This window comes from Mauremys mutica, chromosome 2 (genome assembly GCF_020497125.1).
Source record: "Mauremys mutica isolate MM-2020 ecotype Southern chromosome 2, ASM2049712v1, whole genome shotgun sequence".
In the NCBI taxonomy this organism is placed as follows: Eukaryota; Metazoa; Chordata; order Testudines; family Geoemydidae; genus Mauremys; species Mauremys mutica.
In genome coordinates this window covers 72,692,750-72,712,039 of record NC_059073.1, presented here as the reverse complement: position 1 = coordinate 72,712,039, position 19,290 = coordinate 72,692,750, and the positions used below count along the sequence as shown (strand labels likewise).

Sequence of the window (19,290 nt, the reverse complement as noted above, 5' to 3'; positions counted from 1 at the left end):
AGGACCTTGTTCAGTCTGAGCCTCATGCCCCAATGGGATCGACGCAGAGAGGAACATTGTCAGAGTCTGTTGCATTAATGTCATGCAAAGTTTGTAGGATTTCTCTCCAGAGGCTTTGCTGTGACTCTCCTCATGGGAGGACACTGAGCTCTTTCTTGAACTTCTGCCTTGGTGCGTGGAGCAACTCCTTTTGGTGCTCTACTTTGACACTGGAGGTGTTGCTGTAGGCTTCAACATTTAAGCTGACTTTAGTGCCAGTGCCAATATCTATACCAGATCTTTCCTCAGTGCTGTCTTCTCCATGGTGGTCTTATATGTCACCCCCCTGCTTGATAGTATGCTTGAAGATGCTGGCTTGTCCACCAGTAGGATTCTGGAGCTTGTTTCCACAGGGTCCGATGAGATCTGCCTGGACTGTTCCAGAGGGTGGAGTCTCTGGCCTCTCATATCAAGACTGGATAAGAATACCAAGCATCAGCTCAGAAGGTGATTGCCCCAGGCAAAAGAGAAATCTACTCTGCCTGCCCTTTAGTAGAATTAGACTATCACAGGATGGACAGAATTGGAAGCCTGCAGGTTTGAGTCTGACATTCTGAAGAGCCCTGTGTGGGTTGGGAGGTGGGGGGAATGGTCTAACTAGAAAAGTTTGGTCCAGATGGTTGGAATCAGATCATGGTGAGGGAAACAGGAGACCAGAAGTGGTTCTGAAGATTCTGAAGATTAGCCTGAGCTAAGAACTAGTGGATCAGACAGTCTCCAGATTCTGTCTCATGGCCATGGGCAGTAAGAGGGAACTAAGAGAAGATTGTGGCCACCCCACCCTTTGTCCTTTATACAGGAGCATGAGGAGTCACAGGGCTTATGAATAGTCATGACAGACACTGCTATTAACAACCCTCCAGAAAAACTATAGTCTCACACACGAGGCACATGCTCATCTGCAGTGGGCTACACACTGACACATACTTGAAGAATAACATAACTGGCTGTGGCCAAAAGAGCTGAAGTTATCTTTGGAAGTATAAACAATACAAGTCGGAGTACAAAGGTAATAGTACCACTTCATTTGGCACTGGTTTGACCACTACTGGAATACTGTATCAAGTTCTGATGTCCACAATTCAAGAAGGATTTTAATACATTGAAGAGGTGTTAGAGAAGACACACAAGAATGTTTAAAGGATTAGAAAACATGCCTTACAGTGAAAAAGTCAAGGAGCACAATCTATTTAGTTTATCAAAGAGAAGGTTATGAGATGACCTGATCACAATCTATAAGTATCTACAAAGGAACAGAAATGTGATAATAAAGTGCTCTTCAGTCTAGCAGACAAAGTATAACAAGACCCAATCATTGAAGATGAAGCTAGAAAAATATAGACTAGAAATACAATGCAAATTTTTAACAGGGAGGATAATTAACCATTAAATTTTCATATCCTATTTGGAATCACATAATCTCTTGGCCCCAAGTGTATTTTATTGTGAAGAGTTTCAGAGGCAAATTATGGATTATTTAGTGGTGTGGGTTTTTCTTATCAATTAAAAAAATTGTATTTCACTTTCAGTTAATTTCCCCTTTTCATGTATTATGATATTGAATGCATCGACACACCTATCTTCAAAAATTTAAATATAATGAAATCACTAATTCTTTATAGTTTTGTTACCTTTCTGGCCCTTTTCCCTCTTTTCCCACCCTCTACTTCCTGCCTTCTGTCATGGTATCCTCTGCAATGGTCTCTCTGCCTCTACTCCAGGTGCCCCTATTTCCTCCTTTAAGTCTTTCCTGCCATTGCTCAGTCCTTCCTTACCCATCCCTTCCAGCTATCCATGTATCCACCCCCACACAGAAAAATCTCTCATCCCTTATATTTCCTTTTAATTTAGAAACACACACACACACACACACACACACACACACACACTACAGTTGCAAGATCAAACACTGGGAAATTCCAAGAGTTAAGGCTTCAATGTTGTACATCCCATATATTTTAATAACAGAAAGCAATATTTTAAGATGTACATTTAACATGAGAAAATGATGAATATGTCCAATCTATCAGTCATATCATGCTCTTCACTGTGGCATCTGAGTTGTGCCCAAGTTATTGTTGAGGCAACCTTAACATTTTTAATTCCCTAACTTTTAATGGTCCTGCAACTGTAATGTTACACTATCATTTTTGTTAGTTCCATAGGTATTTTTAAGGGAAGAAAAGAAGAAAAATTGTAAGAGAAAATCAGGAAGTGATCACTGTGAATGAGTTATAAGCTCTTCTGTTGTAGGCTTTTTCTCAGTTTAACTGAAATGGAGGTTAATTTATGCTGAGTTGTACATTTCTCAATCCACACCTGTTCATCTCCTTTCACTACAGATATTTGCCATGTACAAGAATTAACAAGTGCATATCTAATTGGGGCCCAATAAAACCCTTGGGACCCACACTTGAAGAGTACCATCCACATGGAATAATGGGTCATGCAACTATCTCTGCATCAATGTCTTCCTTTTTCTGGTACCTCATGGAGAGCTCTGCACTGAAAACATAGACCTGCACATGGGGAGAAAGGCTGGCCAGGTGCATAAAGGGCAAAGTGGAACTGAAAAGAATGTATGTCATCCCCCCTCAAGCCTGACGGAATCAATACAAAATATAACATGAAGCCAGACTGTACTGCATTTGGGTGGAGTCTGGTTGGGAATTCCTTTTTAAGAGGGTTCTGTGGGCAGCTAAGGTCTACAAAGGAGCTACCCGGCCCAGAGTGAAAGAGACCCCAAACCCAGCATAGACACACCAGGACTTCCCTATGAATAGTCCCAGCCTTCTCTTGGTTCCCCAAGATCAAATCAGTATCTTAGATGTCTGTATACTATTACGAGAAGTATGGGGAATAAGCAGGAAGAACGTGAAATGCTAGTAAATAAACACAACTATGACAGTTGGCATTACAGAGACCTGGTGGGATAATATGTATAACTGGAATATTGATATAGAAGGGTACAGCTTGCTCAGGCAGGGGAAAAAGGAAGGAGGTTATCCCTTATATATTAAAAATGTATACACTTGGACTGAGGTTAAGATGGAAATATGAGACAGACTTGTTGAAAGTCTCTGGGTAAGGATAAAAGGGTAAAAAACAAGGGTGATGTCATGGTTGGGTCTACTACAGACTACCTAGCCAGGAAGAAGAAGTGGATGAGGCTTTTTTTAAACTAATAAAATCATCCAAAGCACAGGACTTGGTGATGATGGGGGACTTCAACTACTCAGACATCTGTTGGGAAAATAACACAGCAAGGCACAGATTATCCAACAAGTTCTTGGACTATATTGGAGACAATTTTTTATTTCAGAAGGTGAAGAAAGCTACTAAAGAGAGAGGCTGTTCTAGATTTGATTTTGCGAATAGGGAGGAACTGTTTGAGAATTTGAAAGTGGAAGGCATCTTGGGTGAAAGTGATCATGAAATGATAGAGTTCATCATTCTAAGGAATGGTAGGAGGGAGAACAGCAAAATAAAGACAATGGATTTCAAGAAGGCAGACTTTAGCAAACTCACGGAGTTGGTAGGTAAGATCCCATGGGAAGCAAGTCTAAGAGGAAAAACAACTGAAGAAAGTTGGCACTTCTTCAAAGAGACATTATTAAGGGCACAAGAGCAAACTATCCCACTGCGTAGGAAAGATAGGAAGTATGGGAAGAGACCACCTTGGCTAAACCAGGAGATCTTCAATGATCTAAAAATCAAAAAAGAATCCTACAAAAAGTAGAAAATAGGTCAAATTACAAAGGATGAATACTGTATAAACTAACACAATTATGTAGGGACAAAATTAGAAAGGCCAAGTTGCAAAATGAGATGAAACTAGCTAGACACATAAAGGGTAACAAGAAAACATTCTACAAATACATGAGAAGCAAGAGGAAGACCAAGGACAGGGAAGGCTCATTACTCAATGGGGATGGAGGGATGGGAGGAAGGGAGAATAATAACAGAAAATGTGGAAATGGCAGAAGTGCTTAGGGAAAAAACAAGTTTAAATGATGTAGACAAATTAGATGTCTTCAAGTCACCAGGGCCTGATGAAATGCATCCTAGAATATTCAAGGAACTTACTGAGGAGATATCATTAGCGATTATCTTTGAAAAATCATGGAAGACTGGAGAGATCCCAGAAGACTGGAAAAGGGCAAATATAGTGCCAATTTATGTAAAGAGAAATAAGGACAACCCAGGGAATTACAGACCAGGCAGCTTAACTTCTGTACCCAGAAAAATAATGGAACAAATAATTAAGCAATCAATTTGAAAACATCTAGACCAGTGGTTCTCAAAGCCAGTCCGCCGCTTGTTCAGGGAAAGCCCCCGGCGGGTCAGGCCTGTTTGTTTACCTGCTGCGTCCTCAGTTTCAGCTGATCGCAGCTCCCACTGGCTGCGATTTGCCACTCCAGGCCAATGGGGGCTGCGGGAAGCGGCGCAGGCTGAGGGATGTGCTGGCCGCCCTTCCCGCAGACCCCATTGGCCTGGAGCGGCGAACTGCGGCCAGTGGGAACCGCGATCAGCCGAACCTGTGGACATGGAAGGTAAACAAACCGACCTGGCTCGCCGGGAACTTTCCCTGAACAAGCAGCGGACCAGCTTTGAGAACCACTGATCTAGAAGATAATAAGGTGATAAGTGACAGCATGGATTTGTCAAAAACAAATCATATCAAACCAATCTGATAGGTTTCTTTGACAGGGTAACAAGCCTTGTGGATGGAGGGAAGCGCTAGATGTGGTAGATCCTAACTTTAGTAAAGCTTTTGATACTGTCTCGCATGACCTTCTGATAAACAAACTGGGGAAATGCAACCTATATGGAGCTACTGTAAGGTGGGTGCAAAACTGGTTGGAAAACCATTCCCAGAGAGTAGTTGTCAGTAATTCACAGTCATGCTGGAAGGACATAATGAATGGGGTCCCACAGGGATCAGTTCTGGGTCCAGTTCTGTTCAATATCTTCATCAATGATTTAGATAATGGCATAGAGAGTACACTTGTAAAGTTTGAGGATGATACCAAGTTGGGAGGGTTACAAGTGCTTTGGAGGATAGGATTAAAATGCAAAATGATCTGGACAAAGTGGAGAAATGGTCTGAAGTAAACAGAATGAAATTCAATAAGGACAAATGCAAAGTATTGCACTTAGGAAGGAACAATCAGTTGCATACATACAAAATGGGAAATGACTGCCTAGGAAGGAGTACTGTGGAAAGGGATATGGGAGTGGACCACAAGCTAAATATGAGTCAACAATGTAACGCTGTTGCAAGAAAAGCAAACATCATTCTGGGATGTATTAGCAGGAGCGTTGTAAGCAAGACACGAGAAGTAATTCTTCTGGTCTACTCTGTGCTGATTAGGCCTTAACTGGGGTATTGTGTCCAGTTCTGGGCACCACATTTCAGGAAGGATGTGGACAATTTAAAGAGAATCCAGAGAAGAGCGACAAAAATGATTAAAGATATAGAAAACATGACCTATGAGGGAAGATTGAAAAAATTCGGTTTGTTTAGTCTGGAAAAGAGAAGACTGAACATGACAACAGTTTTCAAGTACATAAAAGGTTGTTATAAGGAGGAGGGAGAAAAATTGTGTGTCTTAGCCTCTGAGGATAGGACAAGAAGCAATGGGCTTAAATTGCAGCAAGGGAAGTTAAGGTTGGACATTAGGAAAAACTTGCTAACTGTCAGGGGGGTTAAACACTGGAATAAATTGCCTAGGGAGGTTGTGGAATCTCCATTCTTGGAGATTTTTAAGAGCAGGTTAGACAAACACCTGTCAGGGATGGTCTAGATAATACTTAGTCCTGCCTTGAGTGCAAGGGACTGGACTAAATGACCTCTCGAGGTCCCTTCCAGTCCTATGATTATACGGTCCACAGGGTCAATAACTGCTGCTCAAGGGCATCTTTGCAGAATTTTCCTCCCTACAGATTACTTCCCAGGGATATTTCCATTGGAGGGAGTGTTTCAGGCTTAGCTGTGTACTTTTATGCTATGGGTTGTGGATGAAGGTTTCAGAGAGCAGCAATAAGCATGGTGATTTGTTACCTGCAATTTAATACAGTGAAGTAATTTGAGGGGAGAGCCATGCTGATAAGATCACTGTGCTGAATATGTGTTTGAAGTGCTGGGCTGTGAGACAATGTTTCAAGTGAACCTTCAGAAGCATTTCTAATCACAACTGGGACTCATGACCACAGGCACTAACTTTCAGTTTTTCCTAGGGGTCCTTCATCCCTCCTCTGCCCCAAGGCCCCGCCCTGCTAAGCATCCACTATTTTTTTCCATGGGTGCTTCAGCCACAGAGGCAGTGCCTATGCTCATGCCTGCCCTTGCTTTTCCTCTCTTCCTTAAAATGCAGTTCCTAAGCACAACTGAGTAAGCCTGGCTGGCAAGAGGAGTTACCGGAAATCTCTAAAAATGGCTGCTTTGCATGTCAGGCTCCATCCTCCTCTCACTGAAGTCAATGGGAAAATTCCTACTGACTGGCTGGAAGGAGGACTGGTCCCATTATTGCACTCACAGGCTGCATTTAAAACACCAATGCCCTTTCTATGCCTCTCCTGTATCATGACCAGGTATCCTCCTCAACAATGCTCTTTTCATCATGGACCGGGACATTTCTGTGCACTATTTGGAAACCACTCCACACCCATTCTAATGCCAAGCACACAGCAATGTCACATCAACCTTAAACCCACTTCGGAGCCACAGCATTCTAGGAGAGCTCTAAAAGATAGAAGGGTTGGTCATAGATCAGAAAGTAATGTGCACATACATTGTGACCCTGCTTTTTTTTACTCTCATAGTTTGACTAACATACATTCTTTGATTACAATGTTTGATTATTGACTATCAATACTGACTAATTGTACAGACCAACAGCTTTACTCAGAGCTTTAAGAAACAGGGGACAAAACTGTAACAGGGCCCCCCACCCCAGCTAAAAGGAGGGAGATTCCATGAGCCACTAAGGCTGCTTTAGAAGTGGTATAAGAACCAGTGAAAAATCCATTACCAAAGCTCATGGGTCTGGGATAACTAGATGTTCTCATCCCAGACAAAGGAATTTATCTATTTCAAGAGAAAAAAATAAGAGTAGGGCTAGCCTTTGACAGGGACAAGCAAAGAACATTCATTAAGAGCCTCAGATTGGCTGCACCATATGGACTTTTATTAAATCTAACTTGATTAGGTTTAACTAATATGAGCCTAAGCCTTTCTAGACAGTTGGAGAGTAATTTAACTTAAACAAATCAACCGAGTGAGATAAGATTATCATAGTGTCATCTTCAGTCTTTCTGTAAAGCACAAAAGTAATAATTGCATCATATGGATATGTCTACACTTCAAGCTGGGCATGCCATTCCCAGTTTGAGGAGACATACCTGTGCTAGCTCTGAGGGAATTAGCATGATAAAAATAGATTGTAGCTACAGCAGCATGAAAAACAGGAAGGGTTAGCTTCCCACAATACAGCCCTGACTGGAACCCTATGTATAGGCTAGGGGAAGTTAGCTCCTCCCACCACTGTGGCTACATTCTAATTTTAGTGTGCTGTCTCAATCAGTGGCTTGAAGTGTAGGCATTCCCTAAGTGCCAGATGGCCAACCTCAAGGATTCCATCAAAACCTTCATAAGGATTTTATTTTAAACATAAAATAAAATTTTGATTATTCAATGTGTTAGAGTTTTGAGGGTTGATAATCAATTAATGGAACACAAACTTTGAATTATTTCTGTAAAAGAGGGAGAGAGAAAGGAGAGTACAGAAGTCACTGGTACTACCAACACAATACCTCCACCACTCATTTTTAAATTGTCTCTTCAAAATGTACTTCAAGAGACCTTTAAACCCTGTGTCCTTGATTGCCTGCTGTCTGGCTTATTAACTGGCCTTTTAGCCAGCTGAGCAGCTGGGGAACTGTGGAGCTGACTGGGAAACCAGGCAGCCCAGCAAACTGAAAACTTTCATCTAAATTCTGCCAAAACAGATTTTTTTTTTTGGATTTTCATTCCCACAAAAAATGACAAGTTTTTGACTTCCTGATTTGGGACAAAACATTCCTCAAAAACAAAAGAAATTCACAGGAAGGAAAATTCTTTTTCCAGCCAGCTCTAACAAACACACATCATTTCCTGTTCTGAAGAGCTTTCAGTATAAGTAGGAAATACAGCCAACAAGTGGGAAGGTAAACAGAGGCACAGAGAGATTTTATGATTTACCCAAGGTTACACAGAAAAGTAAGGTCTCTTGATCCCTACTTCAGTGCACTAGCCACTTGGCCATGCCACCTCACTTATCTTAAACAAACAAGCAAACTAAAATCTCTGAAGCCTGTTGTCTCTCTAATTACTGTTCCATTACCTCAGTTATCCAGACTCCTTATTTTGATAGATTCTGTTTTCTGATTTCCTCTCTTCAGTAGAGTTGTTTTGGAATTTGTTAATATTGGGGGGGGGGGCATGCCAATTTGTCAAACCCAGAACTTTTTGCAGAAATGTATAATTTTTAACCCAACATTCACTGGGAAGGCTTTTCAGGTCCAGGACTGAATCTCTGGTCAAAATGGAGAGAGAATGTTTAACTCCTCCCCACCAACAAAGGCCATTAGTTAGGACATTCAGCTGGGATGTGAGCAATCTAGTACCAGTACCAGCAATCTAGGGTCAGGTCCCTGCTCTGAACCAGGCAGAGCAGGGAGATAAACCTCAGTCTCCGACAGCTCTGGTGAGTACCCTAACACTGGCCTATTGGCTATTCTGGGGGAGTGGTGTCTTTCTCTTGTGTGATTTTTACACGCACACAAATTCAAAAGGTCTCAGTTTTATTCTGAAGTGGAATAAAAACAAATTTTGAAACCTCAAAATTTTTCTTCTTTTCTGGCCAGCCCTTCTCTTCAGTTCTGAAACATGATAGAGTGACTCATGAGAAAACTCCCCTACTGCAGTCAGCCAAGTTTTTTCCTAGTCATGACAAGAAAGCAAAATAATGAACATACTCAGAAAGCAGAAAATCTCAGTTTAAGGTTCAGTTCTGGTCTATGACTCTGGCTGTGGAACCTGAAAACACTCTTTCCACTTTGTTTCCCAAGCACCCTTACCTGACACCTGTGCAAGGGAAGGGAGGGGCTGAGCTCAAGTTACCCACCTGTCACAGAGACAAGATAGCATCCTGAGTCCTGTCATAGCCTCCAATCTGATGTTTGCTCCCCTTCATCACATAAAAACCACTCTTACTAATTAACATCACGAATGCCCACCTCCTAAGTAATTTCAACTTCTTCACTGTTCTAACTCTTCTTCCCTTTCTGTGACCTTTGAGAAGTTAGTTAGTCCTTTCTCCTTCACTGCCTCCTTGCCTTGGGCTTCCAAAATTTACTACTCTCCTGGTTATCTTCTTACCTTTCTGACTGCACCTTCATTGTCTCTTTCAGAGACTTCACAGCCTCTTCCATCTGCCTTTCTGTGCTAGTCCCTAAGAACTCTCTCCTAGGTCCTCTTCTGATCTCACTTAAACAAGTATTTATGTCTCACTGGAATGCTTAAAGATAAGCATGAACTTAAGTAATTTGCTGAATCAGGACCCGTAAGAGGGCAGGCTTTCCAGCAATGTGATGGGCAATGAACTTATGCCTTATGATTTCCTATGAAAACATATTTCATGCTGACATTAGCAACATTTCAGCTGATTGTTTCATGTGTTAGGTTACTAAAGAACTTGTAAACTGCATTATTAATATTTTTTCAAGTAAACAGAAAGGCAACAATGAGAAAATATGACAGTTTGTTGACTTTTTGGAATAATTTCTAAAACATTATTTATTATATCTCACTGGATTAAAGAACATTTTCTGAACCAAGGAATGAGCCCAAACTAAACTAAGCAATATCACATTTCTTCTTATAGTGTTAGTGAAATGCTGCTTCTCTCTCTTTTTTTTTTTTTTAAACAATACCAAATCTAATGTTTCAAGTACAGAGATAATATAATAGGGACTGAGAGCTTCAAAATAAATACAGGTTTCAGAGTGGTAGCCATGTTAGTCTGTATCAGCAAAAAGAATGAGGAGTACTTGTGGCACCTTGTTAGTCTCTAAGGTGCCACAAGTACTCCTAGAATAAATACAATTATTAATGCCAAAATTATCTACTTAACATTAGCAGGACACTCAACCTACCATTCTAGAGGTTTTTCTAATAATAAATAAAACAATAATCCTTTTGGATAAAAAGGCTACAATTTCATTAAAATATTCTTTTACAACAATAGAAACAGTTTTAACCTTGACAGACATTACGCAAATAATTACTCACCAATAGGAGTAAGGAGTTCACTATCTAGCCCATAATAAGAGGACACCAAACCAGGTGCTGTACAAAACCAAATGATTCTACACCACTCTCAGCTTCCTACATGCTCATATAATGATCCATTCATTTTCCTAGGGTGACATCTCAGTGGACATGGTATGGATCCCATTCGGCAAACCTTATTTAAGCAAGTAGCCCTTAACAACACAAATATTCCCTTTGATTTCAGTGGATCTGTTCTTCCAGAATTCTTATTTAACCACTTCATCAGCATGCTCCAGTGCTGGAAACTTAGAGGTAAAATCCTGGCCCTACTGAAGTCAATAGCAAAACTCTCTTGATTTCAGTAGGGCAAGGTTTTCATCCTAGGTCCTGATTTCCATCTGACAAGGTCATAAATACCTAGCCCTGTTCCACAACTGGTGTACATTAACAGTCATTGAGTCTTGAAAAAAAATAAAAGACAAAAAAAAAATCTGATATGCCCAAAATATGTGGAAATAGTAACATCAGATGAGCTTTATATAGTTTTTAAGATCTGCTTTTGTGCTATAACAAAATTAAATATTTAATAATTTTCCATATGGCCTAATGTATGCAGCTCCTAAATTGTCTCAGTAACCCTTATTTTTCTAGACCTTTCAATTTTCTGCTTCATTATCATTTTAGAATAGCAAGATCATAATTAAGGTTGCATCAGAATTTTCTGTTTTACTGGGTCTGTACCTCAGTGTCTCATCTTTTTAACCATTTTGTAAACATGCCATGGGGAATTTGAAGCAAATTTCAGCGACTAATTAGTATTAGTTTTTTTTCCCAGATAGTCACTTATGCATGTAATTAAAGGCTGTATCATAATGCATATGCACAAGGGGACTGAATTTAGGTTGCATGGGCAACATTCATTCTAACATTTTCCAACTTGTTAGTGCTCAACTTTGCAACCTTTTAATTCTTTTTAATCACTAATTTTTTATTTTCTAATTTTTTTATGGTTCAGTTTATCGAGTAGAGCAACCTTAACTAAAATTAAATGAAATTTTGGGTTTGTGAATATATATATTTTTAATTCATGTGGTTGAGAAGAAGACCTCAATTACAATTGGTTCAAGTCTTCAAGGTTTTCTTCACAACCATGAGGATTACAGAGATACTGTTTTGTTTGTTTATTTTGAGTGAAAGTTGAGATTCTGGGATATTCATTTGACTTTATAGTCTGTTTTACATAACTTTTATATCTACCATATTTTGCTGGTGAATCTAGATTACATTATGATGAACTTTAGAAATGACTTTGTTATTTCAAGTTCCACTCTGTAGTCTATGTCTGAGATACTGTGGGTGAAATTTGAAGCCTATGAAATATACTTATTAAGTTAGTGGGATACGTAAAAATCTCTGAAAAGGTATGCTTTACAAAGAGATCATTCTTACCTAATCTTTTATTGCAAAAATTGCACAGAAAATTCATTTTTCTCTTCAAGAATTCTTATGCTATGCAGAGGGTGCCCCCCGGACTGTTTATGTGAACAAGGATGGCCCAAGAATCCACCATGGAGATCTCCAGGAAACTTTCATGGAGCTACTCTGCAATCTTTTTCAAAAGTTTTGCCTTATTTCTTCCACCACTCCAGTATTAACTCTGATGACATCACCGCAATACATAGCATAGCAGCCTGAGGACTAGGTCTGTACCCAGATGCTTGCAGAATCTGCTCCCTTCCCATCTCTGTTACCCTCAGGAGACTATCACATAGGGTCACCTAGGGGAGACGGAGGAAGTTATCATTACTAGACTCATACCACAAACAATAGAGTATGTGATCCCCCACCCATGGTGATTTCTGGGTCCCTCAACCATGGTTTCACTAACATGTTTGGATGGCAGGGATCAACACTGACCTCAGAATCTACAAGCCCAGGACAACTGCGAGCAGCATTAAGGGAAGGGCAGCGGGGTTTCTTATGTTCTCTTCTGGCCGCACACACACACACCTTCCACCAGAACTGCCTCAGACAAAGACCACAATTTTGGAGGTAAACCCTGGTCCCTGGTCTCTAGGCAACATCCATGTTGCTAGGGAGAGGGGGTATTGTTCACTTGTGCTCCCAGTGCGGGTTTCCCACAAGTTGCATCACAAGGCATGTCACCCCATGCTGCTAGGGCATACTCACCATGGCTAGAACAGCAAACCACTTTGTTAAACAGCTAGGGATTCTGATTTTGTTCTGGCTTTCACCTGAGATTAATAAGGGGAGTGTTTTTTAAATAGCAACCTTGTACCAGACCCAGGGTATGCACTGACAATGGTTGCCTTGTGCTTTGAGTGCCTTACGGTGACACCGGCGGAGAGGCTACAGCAGATTAGATTAGAGGACAGAAAGAGAGAACTTGTGATGACATGTTCAACGAGATAACAAATGCCTCAGGGACATTTGATATGGAGCTCAGAGCCTGGAGGACGTGAAGAGCAGAAAACCATCCCAGGAGCATGAGCATGCCATGCAGGATGGGATGCTATGGATTATGAAGGACCAATCAGACATGTTGAGGCAATTGCACGTCAAGAAAAACAACTTGAAGCTAGGCTCCTTCTGCAACCCCTGCACAACGGCCTGAAAACATCAACCTGTTCCCAATCCCCCTCCCCCAAACATTCCACAAGGTGGGATTGGGAAGGTGCAGCATCTCTTCCATTCAACACCAGGGTAGGGTACTAAGAACAAAAGGCAGCCATTTGAAGACCTTTGATGGGCAAGACTTCTGTGCTTTCACAGACAAGCTGACTTGGTTTCTCCCCTCTGAGTTTTATCACACCATTTGCCCAAGGTTAAATTATTTTCCTGTTCTTTCAGTCTCTTTATGTTTGTGCAATAAAAGTCAATGCTTTAAGAATGAAATACTCTTTATTTATTCCTCTACCATTCTGCACTTGCTCAGCCTATTGTTGAACTACTCCTTACTGCTGTCCATGTGGCCGGTGTACGGCTTCATGAGCCATTGGAGAAGGGGTAAACTGGGTGTCCCAGGATCACGATTGGCATTTCAAGGTCATCAGTGGTTAGTTTGAAATCTGGAAAGAAAGTATCTGATTGCAGCTTTCTGAACAGACCTGTGTTCCTAAAGATGTGCACGTCATGCACTTTTCCTGATCATCCCAAATTGATGTTAGTGAAATGCCGCCTGTGATCCATCGGTACTTGCAACACCATTGAAAAGTATCTCTTTCGGTTTATGTTCTCTTTGGCAAGGTGGTCTGATGCTAAGATGGGGATATGTGTTCCGTCTATCGCCCCACTGCAGTTAGGGAACCCCATTGCGGCAAAACCATCCACTATGTCCTGCATGTTGCCCAGAGTCGTTATCCCTCTCTGCAAAAGTCGATTAATGGCCCTTCACACTTGGATCACAACAGTTCCCACAGTGGTTTTACCAACTCCGAATTGCTACCGAATTGATGGTAGCAGTCTGGCATTGCAGGTCTCATTTTAGTGTTGCTGCACTTCAGGGCTGGGGAAAGCTCCGCACAAAGTTCCTGGAAAGTGGCCTTCCACATTCGAAAGTTCTGTAGCCACTGCTCATCATCCCATAGCTGCATAACAATGCAATCCCACCAGTCAGTGCTTGTTTCCCAGGATCAGAAACAGTGCTCAACCATGTTCAGTTGCTGAACGACTGCCAGCAGCAACCGGGAATTTTTTTCATTCTATGGCTTGCAGTAGGGCTGCTTGAATGACATTGCAATGTTCCATGCTCCTGTCTTGACTCTGGAAATACTGTGAGATAAGGCGCAAGGTGTTTGTAATGCTCTCAACAAGAATGCACAGCTGAGTGGTGTCCATGCTTCTTAGACTATGGCATATGCACGACTAAGCCAGGTTTTTTTTAAAAGGCACACGAAAAACATGAGTTGTTTGCCACTGATATCAGGGAAGGGAGGAAGGAAACTGCCATGCTCCCATGCCTCTTTGTGACAATGTTTTTGTCCCATAAGGCATTGCAAGCCCATTCCAAAACCCCTTGCGGCTAGTTGCACTGTGGGATAGCTACCCATGGTGCACTGCTCTGTGCATTGATGCAAGAGCTGCTAGTGAAGATGCAATCCACCGACACAATGAGTGTGGTGTGGACATGCCCAAGTGACTTAATTACTGTGGTGTCTGGCTTTCGACTTAAATTAAGTGAACTTAACTTTGTAGTGTAGTCATGTCCTTAGAAGAGATGTTCTGCTTTTGAGAAAATTGAGTGTCTTATACAACATGTGCCATAAAAAAATTAAATGTTAGAACAGACAAAACATTGAGAGAATATAAAGGAAAGAAGTTTATCAAGAAAAAATATATACTGCATATATTCAGTGGTATAGTTTTCTTTTATAAAGAAAAATAAATCCTTGTGATACCAAGTGGAGTGACAGTATATACAATCATCCTTGTTATAACCATATAACATGACAATTCGTAGGTAAATGCAGTATCTTCTAGTACATTGGTGGGAAGGTAATGTTCATCTGTGTATCTCGTCTACCAATAGATGGCAGCAATCACTCATTTTCTTGAAGACATAACATCGTTGCATTGAACAATAGTCAGGTACACTCAAATGGACCACAGCACATACACATCTTTCTACTCCCTAAGTTTTTCAATCTGTATTTTGACAGAACATTTCCATGGTTTCATGTGTGCAGGTGTCAGGCCACCTAACCCTCTCAGATGACTAGAACCTATTTTGATGCTATGCCCTACAGTACTGTTGTCTCCAGTTTGGTTTTTGATGGTTTGGAGTTTTCATCACTGAACTATTTATTCCTTCAGTAGCTTAGTTGATCTGTATAATTTCTTTCTGTCCATTGCCATTGAATAAGTGGCTCCGATGCATCTCATCCCTTTTCTTTGTTCCCTTCTTTCTCAGCCCCAGGAGTTGAAGAAGTTAGGAAGAAGACTGGAGTACGGCTGGACAATGACTTATTCTGAGGCCAATCAGACTCTGTTTGGAGAGTCTGGGTCTGGGTTGATGGCCAGATAAAATTTGGGGGACAAGAATGTGGAATTCCCTGGTGGAACTAATCTGTGCTGTTGTTAGCCTGGTGAATTCTTCTCACCTGTGTCTATGACAGATTCAGCATTTTCTTGTTTTGTTTTTCCCTTTCATTCTTTGATAAGAGGATCAAGCAGAATAGACGTAGGATAGCCTTACTATGCTATCAATGTCATAAGAACATAAGAACACCCATACTGGATCAGACCAAAGGTCCATCTAGCCCAGTATCCTGTCTTCTGACAGGTTTCATGCCAGATGCCCCAGAGGGAACGAATAAAACAGGTAATCATCAAGTGATCCATCCCCTGTCACCTATTCCCAACTCCTGATGTCAGATCAGGAAGAGAGAGACAAACAGCAAGTCAGCCCTGGCTGTCTCTCTGGGTACGTCTACACTACGGGATTATTCTGATTTTTCATAAACCGGTTTTGTAAAACAGATTGTATAAAGTCGAGTGCACGCGGCCACACTAAGCACATTAATTCGGCGGTGTGCGTCCATGTACCGAGGCTAGTGTCGATTTCCGGAGCGTTGCACTGTGGGTAGCTATCCCGTAGCTATCCCATAGTTCCCGCAGTCTCCCCTGCCCATTGGAATTCTGGGTTGAGATCCCAATGCAAAAACAGTGTTACAGATGATTCTGGGTAAATGTCGTCACTCAATCCTTCCTCTGGGAAAGCAACTGCAGACAATCATTTCGCGCCCTTTTTCCCTGGATTGCCCTGGCAGACGCCATAGCATGGCAATCATGGAGCCCGTTTTGCCTTTTGTCACTGTCACCGTATGTGTACTAGATGCTGCTGACAGACGCGGTACTGCACTGCTACACAGCAGCATTCATTTGCCTTTGCAAGATAGCAGAGATGGTTACCAGTCATATTGTACCGTCTACCATGCCATTGTAAATTGGCGATGAGATGACGGTTATCAGTCACTCTGTACCGTCTGCTGCTATCATGGGTGCTCCTGGCTGGCCTCGCTGAGGTCGGCCAGGGGCGCATAGGCAAAAATGGGAATGACCCACTGTGCTGAGTCCCTGCTGTGGCCTCTGGAGATTTTTTCAAATGCTTTGGCATTTCATCTTCTGTAACGGAGCTGTGATAGAACAGATTTGCCTCCCCATACAGCGATCAGATCCAGTATCTCCCATACGGTCCATGCTGGAGCTCTTTTTGGATTTGGGACTGCATCGCCACCCTTGCTGATCAGAGCTCCACGCTGGGCAAACAGGAAATGAAATTCAAAAGTTCACGGGGCTTTTCCTGTTTACCTGGCCAGTGCATCAGAGTTCAGATTGCTGTCCAGAGCAGTCACAATGGTGCACTGTGGGATACCGCCCGGAGGCCAATACCGTCGATTTGCGGCCACACTAACCCTAATCCGATATGGTAATACCGATTTCAGCGCTACTCCTCTCGTCGGAGAGGAGTACAGAAACCGGTTTAAAGAGCCCTTTATATTGATATAAAGGGCCTCGTTGTGTGGATGGGTGCAGCGTTAAATTGGTTTAACGCTGCTAAAATCAGTTTAAACGCGTAGTGTAGACCTCTCTCTCAGAAACAGATGGTGCTTGGCGGACTCAAGCACACCACCTACAGTGTGGATACTGGTTTTTTCCCCCCACTCTCTACCTTCAGTTCCCTCAACCACACCCCAAGTCTTCAGGAGTCATTGAGTGGCTAGTCACCCAGAAACTAATGACTGGTCTACACTACCGCAGTAAGTTGACCTAAGTTTTGGTACTATGTGAATAATGTAACTGAAGTTAACATACCTTAGGTCGACTTACCATGGTGTTTACACTGCACTGTGTCGATGTGAGACGCTCTCCCACTGACTTACCTTACTCTTCTTGGGGAGCTAGAATACCGGAGTCGACCAGAGAGTGCTCTGCCATTGACTAAGCGGGTCTTCACCAGACCCACTAAATAGACACCGCTGCATCGATTGCAGCAGTGCCGATCTACCGGTAAGTGTAGATATGACCTAAGAAGCAGCAAAGAAGGAGCCACTTTCCCCAGTTCCATACGAGGATATTCTAGAATTACAAGACTTGCCTGTCCCCAAAATTGGAGCACTGGGAGTGGGGAAACATGTCTGTACTCACTGCCAGCTGAATCTTTGCTTAGCCAGTTATGGAGACACACCATAATTTCTAGTGCAATTGACACTGTTTGGGTCATCAGCAGAGTTTGAACGTAGGGCATTTGCACTAGAAGCATGAACCTCATCTAATGGGCAGCTGCAGCAAACTCATTAACCTGTTCTAGCCAAAAGAGAGGTTGAAAAACTCACATCTTGAGTCACTGACCAAGGCCAGAAAGGACCACTAGATCATCTAGTCTGACCTCCTGTATATCACAGGCCACCAGCACCACCCAGCACTAGCACACACAAGCCAACAACCAAAATTATACCAAAGTAATACAGTCCATAAGAGACTAGAATTTTATGTGCCACAGGGAGAGAATAGGCAGGACCGAGGTGAACCACTGCCCAAGGCCCCCACAGTGGCAGGGAAATGATTAAGTGAGATATACTTAGCTAATCCTGGCAAGTGACCCACATCCACATGCTACAGAGGAAGGTGAAAAAAAACCCAAGGTCACTGCCAATCTTAGCTGGGAGAAAATCCCTTCCCAACCCCACATTTGGCAATCCATTAGACTGCAAGCCTGTGAGCAATGACCAGCGAGCAGCGAGCCAAGCACTTGAGAAAAAGAATACTCACTGCCTCCTCAGAGCACTGGTCCATCCCATCTCATCTCCAGCTATGGCCATCCCTGATGCTTCAGAGGAAGGAGATAAAAACAACAAGAAAACCCACAGAATAGATTTTTTGGTGGAGGGGAATACCTTCCTGACACCTGCAGTTGTCCAGCTGAAGCCATGAAGACTGGAAGTAAGCCCCAGGGCTGCTGAGCCCTATCCCCACCATCACAAGCAACCCCACCATACAATCATTCTCATAAATTTGTCCAGCTCTCTCTTAAAATGAATTAAGTTGCTTTTTCCCCACAACTCCCATTTGGAGGCTGTTCCAGAACCTCACTCTTCTGATGGTTAGAATCCTTCTTCTAATTTCACCCTTCACTTTATTTGTTCTTGTGTCAACATGGTCTTTTAGTTTAAATATCTCTTCACATTCCCTGGTGTTTATCCTTACACGTCCCAGTGTATTTATAGAGAGAAATTATATCCCTTCTCAGCCTTCTTTCTGTTAAGCTAAACCAGCCAAGCTCTTCCAGTCTCATCTCATAAGATAGGCCCTCCATTCCCCTAATCATCCTAGTAACTGCACCAGTTTGCTGCACCAGTTCCAGTTTGAATTAAACTTCTTGAACATGAGTGACCAGAATTCTAAACAGTATTCCAAATGATGTCTTACCAATGGCTTGTACGATGGTAATACTTCTCCGGAAATACCTTGCCTGATAAATCCCAGGATTGCATTTGCCTTTTTCATAGCCACCTCACACTGATGGCTCATAGACCTTCTGATCACCCCGCACACCCAGGTATCGCTCCTCCTTTGTTGCTTCCAGCTGATGAGACCCCAGCTTGTAGCAGCAATTCTTATTATTAGACGCTAAGTGCACGATCTTGCCGTTTGTACTGTTGAAATTCATCCCATTTCTGTCACTCCAGTCTTCAAGGTCACCTAGATCTTACGGTATCATATTCTGATCCTTTTCTGTATTGATGGTGCCTCCCAATTTTGTACCATCAGCAAATTTCATTAGCACACTTGTACTTCTTGTGACAAGGTCATTAATAAAAAAATATTGGCTAAGATTAGTCCCAAGTCTGATCCTTGACAAACTCCACTAGTAACGTCCCTGAGTCTGATAGCTGTCCTTTCAACTTAATCAGATG

The 19,290-nt window shown here is 42.1% G+C and overlaps 1 protein-coding gene across 2 annotated transcripts in view; it reads right to left on the bottom strand.

The window, feature by feature from the left end:
* ALKAL1 (ALK and LTK ligand 1) overlaps nucleotides 1-18,952 on the bottom strand; it is a 75,188-nt gene extending 56,236 nt beyond the window's left edge. Inside the window, exon 1 of one of the 2 annotated variants that reach the window (XM_045007408.1) lies at nucleotides 18,803-18,952. The gene's annotated coding sequence lies outside the window, so the exon portion shown is untranslated. Of the gene's footprint in view, nucleotides 1-8,423; nucleotides 8,553-18,802 lie in introns of those variants that run through there. The other variant, XM_045007407.1, reaches the window with a different exon arrangement.
* Between the last annotated feature and the right edge of the window lie 338 nt (nucleotides 18,953-19,290).